Source organism: Eublepharis macularius, chromosome 3 (assembly GCF_028583425.1).
Source record: "Eublepharis macularius isolate TG4126 chromosome 3, MPM_Emac_v1.0, whole genome shotgun sequence".
Lineage (NCBI taxonomy): Eukaryota > Metazoa > Chordata > Lepidosauria > Squamata > Eublepharidae > Eublepharis > Eublepharis macularius.
This window is the reverse complement of record NC_072792.1, coordinates 152,419,186-152,432,314: the sequence shown is the minus strand read 5'-3', so window position 1 is coordinate 152,432,314 and position 13,129 is coordinate 152,419,186. Positions and strand designations below refer to the sequence as shown.

The 13,129-nt window shown below is 41.3% G+C and overlaps 1 protein-coding gene across 2 annotated transcripts in view; it reads left to right on the top strand.

Moving 5' to 3' along the window:
• The first annotated feature begins 8,303 nt into the window (after positions 1-8,303).
• Positions 8,304-13,129, top strand: part of PDS5B (PDS5 cohesin associated factor B) — a 103,063-nt gene continuing 98,237 nt past the window's right edge. For both annotated transcript variants that reach the window (XM_054973960.1, XM_054973959.1), the window contains exon 1: positions 8,304-8,407. The gene's annotated coding sequence lies outside the window, so the exon portion shown is untranslated. The remainder of the gene's footprint in view (positions 8,408-13,129) is intronic.

Here is a 13,129-nt window from a genome sequence, read left to right as displayed (position 1 = left end):
ACACTCTAGGCCTCCTCTCACCTTTAGCAAGCCAGACTGACTTAGGGGCAGGTTCTTCGTAATATAGGAGCAACTTTACTAACTGCCCATGTTCTGTGACCTTTTGTGTACGTCTCTCTGTTCTCTTAGATGCAATCATCATGAAGTTCACTTGCATTCTTTCTTTCAGTCAAACTATATATTTCAGCTACCTATGAAACACAACTCAAAGACTAGCAGTCCTTCTCTGCTCAAACCAATTAAAGAAATGATGATTCAGAATCCACGTTAGATATACCAGAGCAATGAGCAAGGCCCTTCCACACAAAGAAAGTACATTCCCTGCATATCAAAGGTCATAATACAACTCCTGGTTATTCCAATTAAAGGATCTTAGTAATATTGGGAAAGTTAATTTATGTCAGAATAGGTAATTTTGGGCTAAATGGATCAATGGTCTGACTTAAGGTAAAGTAGGGATAGCAGCTTTTAAAAAGGTCCCTACACCTGTCAGGCATGATCCACAGGCATCAGCAGGTGGTAATGCTCACCTTCATGCCATAAAAACCTTCACCAGGTAGTATCTGTAGATCACAAGGATGCCAAAGGCTGAAGAGCAGACTTTATTTCTGCTTAGCTTGCAGTCCTGAGTGAGTATTCAAAAATACCTGGCACCTAGGGTTCCCAGGTCCTTATACCCTCACAGGAAGGGGGGGGGGAACCTGTGACTTACCTGGAATAGTGTTCTTGTGTGCACATAATGTACATGCAGGCAACATATGCACACTCCTGGTGAGGCATGATGATGCCATTTCCTGTGACATCATCATGCTGCCCACAGGTGTGCTCCCATGCTTTGCATGGAGCCAATTCAACCTGTTTGGGGCAAAATTACCCTCAATGGAGTGTGGGAGCATGCCCACAGCTGGCATGATGATGTCCCTTTGGGAACTGACATCATCATGCCTCACTTGGAACTCGTTTGGTGTGCATATTTCTATGTTGCCTGCTGGTGGCGGGCAATCATCAGCGGGCAATCTAGCTAACCTCCTGGAGATTGCCTGCCACGGGTGAGCAACTGGGAAGCCTACAGTGACACCTCTTTTAGCCATTTCTCATACCCAAGTTCCATAGCCATTCCTTTTAGGAAAGCAAGTCACTCTCTGACTGCAGAGTAAATAAGATAATTAATACTTGTAAATAGGATCATCATCTTCCTGGAGAATGTCTTGTAATTTTAATGAGATGTTATTTACCTGGTGATGTTATTTATCTACACCAACTTTCAGTTTCCATACATTAAGCCTCTAGTATAGCAATGGGACAGAATATTTATTCTTCAGGCCTATTCGCAATCCTGCTGGTCAATGATACTTTGTTTGTAATTGATTTTTTTTAAATGACATATAGTGTTTTGTGCCTCATCTAGTCCTTACAACAATTTTATAAGATGATGACATGCCTAAGGTCACAAATGAACTTCTTAGCTGAGTAAGGGATTCGAACATGCAAGCCCAAGATTCTTTCCCCTACACAAAGTAACATAGTAATATAGTTAATTATACTTAACAAATTAGTTTGTTCTACTTCTGAACACATTCATTGTACAAGACCTCCTGGATTTCAGTCTAACTGGTGAGCTCTAAGCCCACAGCCCAACAACCTGACTATTCATGCAGTTTCAGAGTCCAGAAAATTACTTCTAATGTTACAGTTTAAGCCTATGAATTTTTAAACTCAGAAATGACCGTTGAGTTCAGCACGTCTTATTCTGAAGTGAGTATGTTGATGAAACTGAAGGGATTTTTTTTAATACTCCACATTTCTCTCCAATGGGCACTTAAAGCAGCCTCCTTCGTTCTCTGTGCCTCCATTTTATCCTCATAACAACTCTGCAAGGTAGGTTAGGCTGAGAGAGTGTGACTGGCCTAAGGTCACCCAGCAGACTTTCATGGCAGAGTAGGGATTTGAATCAGGTTCTAGTCTGACACGCTAACCAGTACGCCATACTGGCTCGTTGCTGAAATTTCCTTCAGGTGTAGAAAGAGTTTATTTCTTTGTTAAAAATCTAAAACTGAACAGCTGCTGGTCATTGAGACAGTCAGATTGATTTTCCTGCCCAAGTACATTCTGATTAGTTGTAAAGAGGTTAAGTTAGGGAGCAGCTGGAAGGTGGAGCAAACAATATAAATGTCTTAGCCAAGGTTGATTTATCTTCTATCTCTAGAAGTTAATGTTTTATAGACCATCCTGGGTGCCTGTTTGCTAACAGAAAGAACTGGAGTTTTTGGTGCACTGCAAATGCCCCCAACTGCTGCAGCAGAGACATTCAGTTCAAAGTAAGAGGCAACATGATTGCTAGCTGCATGCTGAAACAACTCATCATTCCAATTTGTTTTAATGTGATTACTCAAGAGAAAATGCCCTGAAGTGTATAGCCTATAAGGATGCTATGAGAGACACTCCCCCCTCCATTTCATTCCCCCGCCGTGAGGCAGATTTTTGCACTAAAATTCAGTTTGCCAGCTCTTGCTGAGCAGCCCCAAGTAGCGTGTTAATTCTTGTGGTCTGAAAGTCTGTTTGTCCCACCCTGACAGGCAGATATAATTTTGGCTTTTTACCTCAAACTAGGAACTTGATGGGGAGAAGCAGGAGCCCTCTTCCTTTTTGTTGGAAATGGCACTGCAGACTGAATAATGTTCAAAAGGAAGTAACTTTATTTAACAGGCAGGGATTAAATAAGTGTAGTCAGGGAATGAAAGAGCTAAGGTAAAATTCTGGTGGTAGAACAGAATACATTTTAAGTAACAGGTAAAATAGTTTTATTGAAGCTTAGTTTCTTATATTCTTGGTTTTTAGCAGTGAGAGGTGTTTTACATAATACTTTAGTTAGAGCAACAATGTTTCTTCAGAAAGTTTTCTATGACCGCTCAGGTTTCCTGAAGCGAGTTTAAAATTGTTTTCACTTTACAATAGACCTGAGGTTCTCCTCAGAGCCAACCGCCCCCCCCCCCCTTTAGAAACTGGGCAGGAATTCTGTCTTTTTCTCCTAGAAGATGTAACCTTTCTTCTTGTGGCTTGGAAGGAAATCTAACCTATTACTCAATCACTTTTGCCAAAACACACTCCTAGTTCTATGGTGTCTGTGTCAAGCAGGTTTCTACTGATTTTCTTACAGGTATTGGAACCATGTCTTCCTTTATACCCAAACAACCTACTTTTTGATCCAGATTTTCTATCATCAACAACCTGGTATGTAACAACAATTTAGTGTGGTTGATGTAACCAGATATTTATTAACAAGTTTTTACCTTGCTTTTCTGTCCCAACAGGGCTACTAAGACAACTAACAAATTAAAACATACAGATTAAAATAATCCTAAAAGCCATTAAAACCAGCAAATATATCAAAATGATTAAAAGCCAGAGCTTGAATATGAAAGGTAAAAATTGCAGGGATCACTGAAGGAATACCAAGTGCAACAAGTTTCAGGTGGTAGCTGTGTTGGTCTGTCGTAGAAGAGCAAGATTCAGGTCCAGTAGCAACTTAAAGACTAAGGGTCAAACCACAGGAGACAAAATACACTCGAATTACCCATGTAATTTGAGTGTATTTTGGCTTGTATGGTGAGACCCTTAGTAGATTTCCAGGGAATGAGCTTTTGAGAGTTAAAGCTCCCTTTAAAAAGTCTTCTCCCATTGGCAGATGGCAACAGAAGGGACCAAGTGAATCCCCCTGGGGAAAGAGTTCCAGAGTTTTTGTGCCACAACTAAGAAGGCTCTCTCCCAGGTTGCCACCCACCTAATCTCAGAAAGTGGGAGCACCCAAAGCAAGGCCTCCAAAGATAACTGCAGTAGTCAGGGAGGTTAATACATTTGCCTTACTTGTTAGTCGGCCTTGTTAATCAGGGGTGATCTATAAATCCTTTGGGGACTGTAAATGGAGGGGGCACTCAGGAATTTAGGCAGCCTGTTGTTCCCCACTTGCCATGGCTTCTGATAGCCAGTGAAGGAACATTGCTTATACTGCTCATCCCACCCCAATGATAAAATCCCAGATACTTCCCCCAGGCCCATAAAAGCAGCAAGCAGGAATGAAACCTAGCAGTTACTTAATAATAATAACAACATTCAAGTAGCCCTTCAGGACAACTTAATGCCACATTCAGAGTGAAATACAAGGTGTGTTATTATTATTCTCAAGACAATCATCCTGTGAGGTGGGTGGGGCTGAGAGCTCTAAAAGAGCTGTGATTGAGTCAAGATCACCCAGCTGGCTGTAAGCAGAAGAGCGGGGAATCAAACCCGGTTCTCTAGATTAGAGTTCTGTCACTCTTAACCATGCCTGATGTCTGTGTATAAGATGTGTCAATCATAAATATACCTATATAAATAAACTTGTCTTTGTAGTATTGTTTTTATGTTTCTAATTTTTTTAAAAAAAATGTTTTTGTCTTTGGGGTATTTGATAATAATTCTGTGTATTTGGTGGGCAGTAGTGGATTAAAGATTTTTAAAACTGTCTTAATACAATAATATTTTACTCCTCCTTTACAGAAAAATTTCACTCACCTGTTCTTGACACTGACAAGTAAATTAAATAAGCTGCTGAGCCAGTTCATACATTGTGGCATGTCATTGGAGATACTAACCCCATACAATCCATGCCACTATACTATCCAAAACAGGGAACTGCCGTGCCTAGATAGAAACTCTGCATTTCTGCTTCAGCTTCTTGCACTCACTTTTGGTAACAGTTAGGTAAAGCAGTTATGTGAAAATCTATTATTCCATGCCAAATAAGTAAATCAAAGAAGGACTCCAGTGACCCACCTAGTGAGCTCTGACTCAGACAAGCTTAGGCTGGAATAAATTTTGTTGGTCGTTAAAGTGTTGCTGTTTTGCTTTGCTACTGCAGATTGCCACATAAGCATAGCAGAACTATTTGAGGGATAACAGTGGGGCCAAATACACATTCTAGCCTGATTAGCATATATATACATAGACACATAGACACATGCACACAGATACACACACACACACACACACATGCAGAGAAACAACAGAGTACTATTTATTTATTTATTTATTTATTCCTTAGTCTGCCTTTCTTACAGAAGACTCAAAGCAGTTACTAGCAGATTTATTGTGGCTTAAAGTTCATGGACACAATAAATATTAAGTTTTTTGAGATGCTAGAGGAATCTTTTTTTATTTACATTTGCTAAATAAAGATAACATGGCTTCCCCTTTGGAATTTGTTGCCCTAGAATATGGCCTAAGGGTACTGTAGCAGATTAATTTACAGGCTGGACAAATGATGGCAGACCAGCCAGATCTAGGCCTGGGTGCAGTCATGCTTCAGCAACTGAGGCAGCTATGCTAATACTGTCAATATTGTACAGAAGGAGGTGGATGAATCCTAGGGAGGCTGCTGCCACATTCTAATATACAAGACTCTAGCACCCCACTGTGGGAGTCTGCCAGAATGCTCAATTTCTCATCTTCCTTCTTTCCATGGCGGATTTGTTTAAACTAATCTCTGAAATTCTGAATCTTGTTTTAGCATGTTCCAGGCATTACTATCTTAGTGTTTTTAGGTTCAGAGGTTTCCTGTAACTTAAGAACAGCAGACAAAGGAGAATTCAACAGGATGTGTCCTCCTCTACAACCCAATCATAGTGCTACATTGGTGAGAAAAAAGGATTTCCTTTTTTAAGTGAAATGGGATGTTTCGTATACTTCTATGAAAGTATTGGTGCCCTCCCTGGTTAGACTCAGCAACTGCTCAGTGCCCATGACTGCCTGGCAGACAATTCTCCAACCTCTAGACTCCCTTATTTAGCTGCTGCCCACCAATCTCATTTACTTTTGCATTCTGCCTCTCATTCTTTTTCTAGGATGAGGTTCTAATCTCTGTTTAAATAACAAGTCTCTCTTCCATAGCAGAAGATGGATAGCAAACATTTGCCAACAGTTCCCTGAGAAATTGAAATGATCAAGAGCACAGCAATGTCTTCTTAGAAGTAAGGCCTATTGTGTTCAATTAAGTTTATTCCCAGGTAAGTGTGCATAGGGCTGCAGCCCATGAGTGTGTTCCTAAGCAGAGTTGCAGTTCATTGAAATAACTTGCCAACAGTTGCTTATAAAGGCCTTAGATCCAGAGGAGTTAGCCATGTTAGTCTGTAGTAGCAAAATCAAAAAGAGTCCAGTAGCACCTTTAAGACTAACCAACTTTATTGTAGCATAAGATTTCGAGAATCACAGTTAATGATGCAAGCCATTACATAGGGCAAAGCTACAATGATTGGGTGGCATCCCAGTTGTTGGAACTAGTTTGTCAAACTATGCTTAGTTGAATGGTAGGATGCAGTCTTCTACTATATTTAACATTTGTGTATAACACCAGTCGTGTTGGGAGGATTAATTAAACAGGGAAAGAGTTTAAAAATTATATGTAGCACCGATTGGTTTTAAAAAAACCTTGAGTGTACTAATAGAAAAAGTTTATCAATATTTAAAGAGAATTTTCAGGGCTGTTAACTTCTACCAGAGAAAACCCTGATAATGTGTTATTTGCATATATACATAAAGGTAAAGGTAGTCCCTTATGCAAGCACCGAGTCATTACTGACCTACAGGGGGACGTCACATCATGGCATTTTCTTGGCAGACTTTTTACGGGGTGGTTTGCCATTGCCTTCCCCAGTCATCTACACTTTACCGCCAGGAAACTGGGTACTCATTTTACCAACCTTGGAAGGATGGAAGGCTGAGTCAACCTTGAGCTGGTTACCTGAACCCAGCTTCCGCTAGGATCAAACTCAGGTCATCCTGAGCAGAGCTTGGACTGCAGTACTGCAGCTTACCACTCTGTGCCATGGGGCGCCACTGCATATATACATATTTAATTTTTTTACAGTCTAACATTTATTTTTCAGCCATAAAAAAACCTGGCCACTTAATTTTACATAGATATTAATTTTAACATGATGATACACAATTATGTGGAGATAAAGCTGTAATTCTAAGAACACTTTCTGGGAGTAAGGCTTATGAAATAAAATGGGACCCTTAAGGGATAGCTCTCTGGGTTCCAAAGCAACTCTAGATGGTGCCCCAGCAAAGAAATGGCCAGAAAAATGCATAGTACTTAAAAATATTGTTTACAGGGCACCTTTAACTTTAAAGGTTGATCATAAATAGTACACTTTATAATTCAAACTTTATTTCTGACAGTGGTGTTATACCTCTGCATCAACTATCTTGAAAAGTGAATATTCATAGAAAGAAGACAGAGAAGGGGAACAAATTAAATTACTGGTCAATTTGTTTTCTAATTGTTTTTTTCATTATCAATATGGACTAGCTTGAAAAAGGGAGACTAAAAAGCAATCCTAATTTCAATGGGTTTAGACTGGAGTAACTCTTTTTAGGATTGCACTGAACAACATTTAGTGTTGTTTATGATTACTTTGTTTCAATAGCTGTCAAGTTCTTAAAAGCCATGGTTTCATTCAAGCATTTAATATCATGTGTTTATTTTGACAGAGCATCAAAAGTATATTTGTGAGCTACCCGTGCTGGTAGTACAATTTATTGCACGCTTTAAGATGAATGTTTTGATTTGCACGTTCTATTATAATCAATGATTTGCCATAAAAAAAATCCTCTTCACAGATCATACTCCCCCCCCCCCCCACTGAATTACAGACTCAATAGGAGCAGTATGTTGGACATTGAGGTTAGGGATTTTCCCATTTTGTCCACAACCCTTGCTAAGTTAATAATAAAGGCGCAACGCTTACTCTTTAGTCTCGCTCGCTGCACACAACCCGAATTGCTGCTGAGTTAAGCCTACACATAGGCATTACACAGTCGGGCAGTCTTCTGCTCTACAACACGTTTAAGGATCGCATGTTACAGCTAGAAGAACAGCAACTTCGATCGCTCTTGCTCCTTTCCTCCACCCCCTTCCCGTAACAAACCCATTTCGCAGCATTGCCAGGAGATCTCCTGAAGTGCCAAGAGCCATCGCTGAGGTAACTTCCCTCCCCACTGCACGAGGTTCGATGGCGGGTGTTTAGTTTTATGCAATTCGCCTTTCTCTCGCTCCCCCTCCCTTAAAAATCTCCTTGAGCCAGCAGAGGCCGCTGCTGCCTCATTTTGCCGCTCGCCTTTCCCCACCACTCAGTGGTGGGGTCCATCGCAGGAACAGGAGACAAGTTGGCGCCATTTTGAAGCTGACGGGAGGAGGGGGGGACTGGGCGAGCTGCGGAAGGGGAGGGAGGGGGATCGCGGCGATTGGCTGCGGTAGCCAGCGACGGCGGCGGCTCGGCGGGGCCGGAGAGAGAGCTGGACGGGCTGTCGCTCAGCCTGCCTGGCCGTGCCCGCTTCAACCAGAAAAGCCGCTGCGAGGGACAGGAAGGTAAGAGGGAGGACGGCGCGGGGAAGGCGCCTTATTCCGCGCCACCTCTCCCCCCCCCCCCGGTGATTTGAGGCAAGAGGGGAGGAAGAAAGGAGGAAGAGCCCCGCGGCCCCGTTTTCCTTTCTCCCCTCCCCAACTGCCGTCCCTTCAACGCCCTCAGCCGTTCTCTTCATATTAAACTTGCCGCCCTTTTCTTACGCGGGAGGGAGAAGAGGCGAGCGGGGTGGTTTCCTGAGCGGGGTGTTTGTGGGGGCGGGGGTGACCTTGTCTTTAAAAAATGGTTCCCCCTCCCTTCCCCAAGCCTGCCTAGGTCCCCCCTTCTGTAATTCCTCCCTTTCCTTGGTGGCCTGAAAGGGAGACTGGAGGAGGAGGAGCCGGCAAGACGCCCTCAAATGTGGCGCTCCCGTGCTCGGGCTTCCTTCCTTCCTTCTCTCCGCCCGCCCTAGGAGCTGCTTTCTCCCAAGGCTGAAGAATGCTTGCGAGTCCCTCTTTTCCCATACTTGGCCTATTCCCCCTCTCGCAGGGGCACCCTGCCCCAGCGCAGCCCCTTCCTGCTGCTATTGGCTGGGCCCTGCTGGGTGGTGGTGGGAGTGGAAGGAGGGAAAGGAACTCTGGCTAAGCCCCCCCCCGTCCCCTTTTTAATGCACTTTTCACTTGCCAGGAATTGAAAGAGGCTGTGCTCTCTTTTCTCTGGAGGGGGCGTTGAACAGAGATCCTCTCTTTGGAAGTAAACATCTCCCCCCGCTTCTAAAAATCAAGTTCTGGGTTAGGGGAATTGAAATATATCCATTCGAGAAGAGATGTGCTTAAGTATCTAAAGGAGATCTCTCGCTTTTTTTATATAGCTTCGGAGCATTATAGTTATGGTGCTTTCCTGGGGTCTCTGCTTAGAGAGTTTCTGTGATCGTAGCCTGGAAGTTCACCCTTTATGTAAATAAAGCACTTTTCTCACAGCCCCCTCCCATTGTTGGTGGAGAAAAGCAAATCAGTGGTTTTACAGAGCCTCAGAAATTAAGCTGCACTAGCATAACTCCTGCAGGGATGTGTCTGCCATTTGAAACTGTAACGGCATTCTCAGCAGTGTGGGATTTTAACTTTGTAATGATTTCCTACAGGGGCTTGTAAGTGTGGTGTGAAGCATATTATATGCTTATGTTACTTGTTAACTTTAGTGTATTTTATTGGAAGTAAGGTTGTGGCTGTTTTTCACTCTTAAGCTATTTCTAATATTCTTTCAAACTTTTAGTGGATTAGAGGTGTTTGTTGCACTATGAAAGATGATAACTTTAAGTACTCTAATTGGTGGTAAAACTGATTTCAGGAAAACGTGTCATTACCAACTATTGGTGGCTGAAATGTCAAAATACAATACTGAGCATGGTTAAGTGTCTAATAATTTGACATGTTTCCAAAATACTTTTGAATTTTTCATAACATGCAAATGCTATATATGGCAGACTTGAAACAGACAGTTGTTTGCTCACCAATTTTAATTGGTACTCCTCTTTTGGGTGACTTTGTGCATCCTTACAGTATAACCTCCCTCCCCACTTCCTGGTTGGTGTGTGGACAAATATGAATATAGCAGAACGGTTGGGTTTGCCTGTTAGGGTAAACAGAGTGGGGTTCACTGACTACATTTTCTCCTTATGTACCTACTCCAAATTGTCACTGGGGTCTCTCTACATGGGTTTTATACTGCGTAAAACTAAGAATATTCTCCTGTGAATAATCCACATTAAATAGACTTCTTTAGGATTATTCGTTCTCTTTTTAAATACTTGGATCCCATACCTTAAGGTGTGAGCAAGACTGTCTTGAGGAAGCAAGGAATAAACGTGTGTGTGTTGTTATATAGCTTTTAAAAACATTTTAGTTGTTTACCACCTTGAGGGCTTTAATTGGATAGAAAGGGGAGATAAAATGTTTTGAATAAGTAAAATGACTCTGGTCTGTGAGGGGTCTAAGTAGGAGACAGTTGCCTTTGAGTAGTGTTTACAAGAGTGATTTATCTTGATATAATGAAATCTATACATGTTCTTTGCAAAAATTGTAGCTCTTAAATTGACTATGTAGGCTAAATGATGTACACTATTGCAATGCTGACAAATACTTTTGCTTGTGATTGCCAGAATTGCAATCAGTCCAGCATGTTCAGGATTTCAGATGACTGACTAACATACAAATAAACCAGTGGTAGTTGTTGAAGCTTTGTTCACCTTAAAATTTTTACAAATTTAATGTTGTGGATACATCTTTAGCAGTATTTAAAATCTCTTAGTGTGACTATCAGTGCAATCCTAAACAGTTACTCCAGTTTAAGCCCACTGAAATCAATGGGTTTAGACTGGATTAACTCTATTTAGGATTATGCTGTGTGTTACCTATAGATAATTCAACTGTTAAAAATGTTGCTATCATTGTTTTTCTTAGGAAGTCTGTTACTTTCTGCTGTTAAACTATAAGCTGTTAACATAGATTTAAGATACAATAAAATGGCATTCAAGGTTTTCTGATTGTTTCAAGGATCAAAAGTATTGGTCTCTGAAATGGCTATTTTTATTTTGCTATCTAGCATTAAACTACCTTTTACTGTTCTTGAATGCCTGTATTATTCTTGTAGACAATGCTGTCTGCTGACGGAATTCTGTTTTGTCTTCTGCTGTCTGGCACTACTTAAATTCTCAGAGTACAACCTTGTGAGACAGCATTTTAACATTGAAAGGATTTATAAAGCCGTACATACATTGCATAGTTAAATACACAGGACAGAGAAAATATTCAAACTGTTGAAGCCTGATGTCAAACAAATAAGAATGCATCAGTTTTAAGAAAACCATTTGTTTCATTGATAGTCTGTAGGGCCCAATTAGAGAAGGTAACAGGATAAATGAGAGTGTCTTGTTTGTGCTTGCTAGGGATCTCATTTCTCTAAGATCCTAGCAAGACATATTATCCTACTTTCACTTTAATGAATTATAGCTGCAAGTTTCACCAGTGATATGCCCTGTCTGGGATCTCTGTAGTGAGGTAGATGGGTTTCCTTCCTGTCTTGAAGATTGCAGGCGTTATGAGATGACCAGGTAAACTGTTAATGAAGACTGAGGAGGAGCCAAGGTGGCAAATGTTTACTGATCTACAAGCAGGGCTGGCAAAGTTGTAAGCTCTTAATGAATTAATGAGAGGATGGTATTAGAAACAAGAATTTAGATTTGGTATGCAGTAGAAAATGTTTTGAGATGAGGAACACTGTTTCTGTAATGGGACCAGATTGCTAATTGATGACCTGCATTGGGAAATTGACTGAGGGAGTGTGACTCTGATTTTTCTGGACCTGTCAGTGGCTTTCAGTATAATTGATTATAGTATCCTTCTGGATTGCTTTTATGGGATCGCTATGCCATTTGGTGGTGGTCGCAGTCTGATCTACAGGGTGGAATTCAGGTGATGATCGGGGATTACTGCCAAGTTCTTTGGCCTGTGAGATCCCATAAGGTCTGTCTTTTCTCATGTGCTTTTTAATATCTACATGAGGCCAACTGGAGGTTTTAGTTGGGTTGTTATCAATATACAGATGTCACCCAGCTCTGTCTTCATGCTCCCTGTTGGTGCCAGGAAGCTATGGAAACCCTGGAGGTAGTTTTTGAGTGGATGTTGGCTAACAAACTGAAGCTTAATCTTGATAAGACAGAAAAGCTACTATGGAGCAGAAGAATAAGCAGGTGGCAGCTGTCACTAGGAGGCCTTTTACCAGCTTCAGTTGGTTTAGCCAGCTGCAGTCTTCACTGGGCAGAAAAGATGTGGCACTATTGTGTGCCCTGGTTACACCTAGATTAGAGTATTGTAAAGCACTCTACATGAGGCTGCCTCTGAGAAGTATTAGGAAATTTCAGTGGGTGTGGAATGCTGTAACCAGTTTCATGAGTTGTAGGGATCATATCATGCTAGTCTTAGCTAATCTACACTGACTCCTGATCTGTTTCCAGGCACATTTCAAGGTGCTGACCTTTAAAGCCTTGCATCGTTTGGGACCAACATACCTAAAGGAGTCCTTTATGAATTCGCTTGGCCATTGAGGTCATCTTTGGCGGCACTGCTTGGGTGCCCCTGTCTTCTGAGATTAGGCGAGTGGCAACTCAAGAAAGGGCCTTCTTAGTAGTGGCACCAAAACTCTGGAACCCTCTTCTCAGGGAGCTTCATCTGTGCCCTTCTGTTGCCATATTTTCCCAGCAGGTGAAGACTTTTTTTCTTCATTTGGCATTCTCTTGGTGATCTCTTCTTCCTGCCCAGTGTTTTGTATTGTTGTTTTATTCTGTATGTATTTTAGCTCTGGTTTTAATTATTTTGATGACTGTTTTCTTGAGTGGTTAAAAAATTACTGTGTGTTTTTTAACTTGTTAGCAACCGAGGTTCTTTGTCAGGGCAGAAAGGTGGGATATAAATTTTGTAAAATAAAAATAAATAATAAACAATAGTTGTAGAACAGCTTTTAAATTGATATGTAGATTATCTAAATGCTTTATGCTTTCAAAGGGGAGAATTAAGATGGTTCAGTTTCTGTACACTCAGTCACTAATCTGAAAGGCTATGGTGAAGAGGGAAAAAATTATACACAAATATATTTCAACAACAACAAAATAAAAATAGAATGAGATGAACATGAAGATACTGGTCTTTTTTGCTTTCCCTGCTCCAGCTACTCAGTGAGATTGCCCAAAAGTT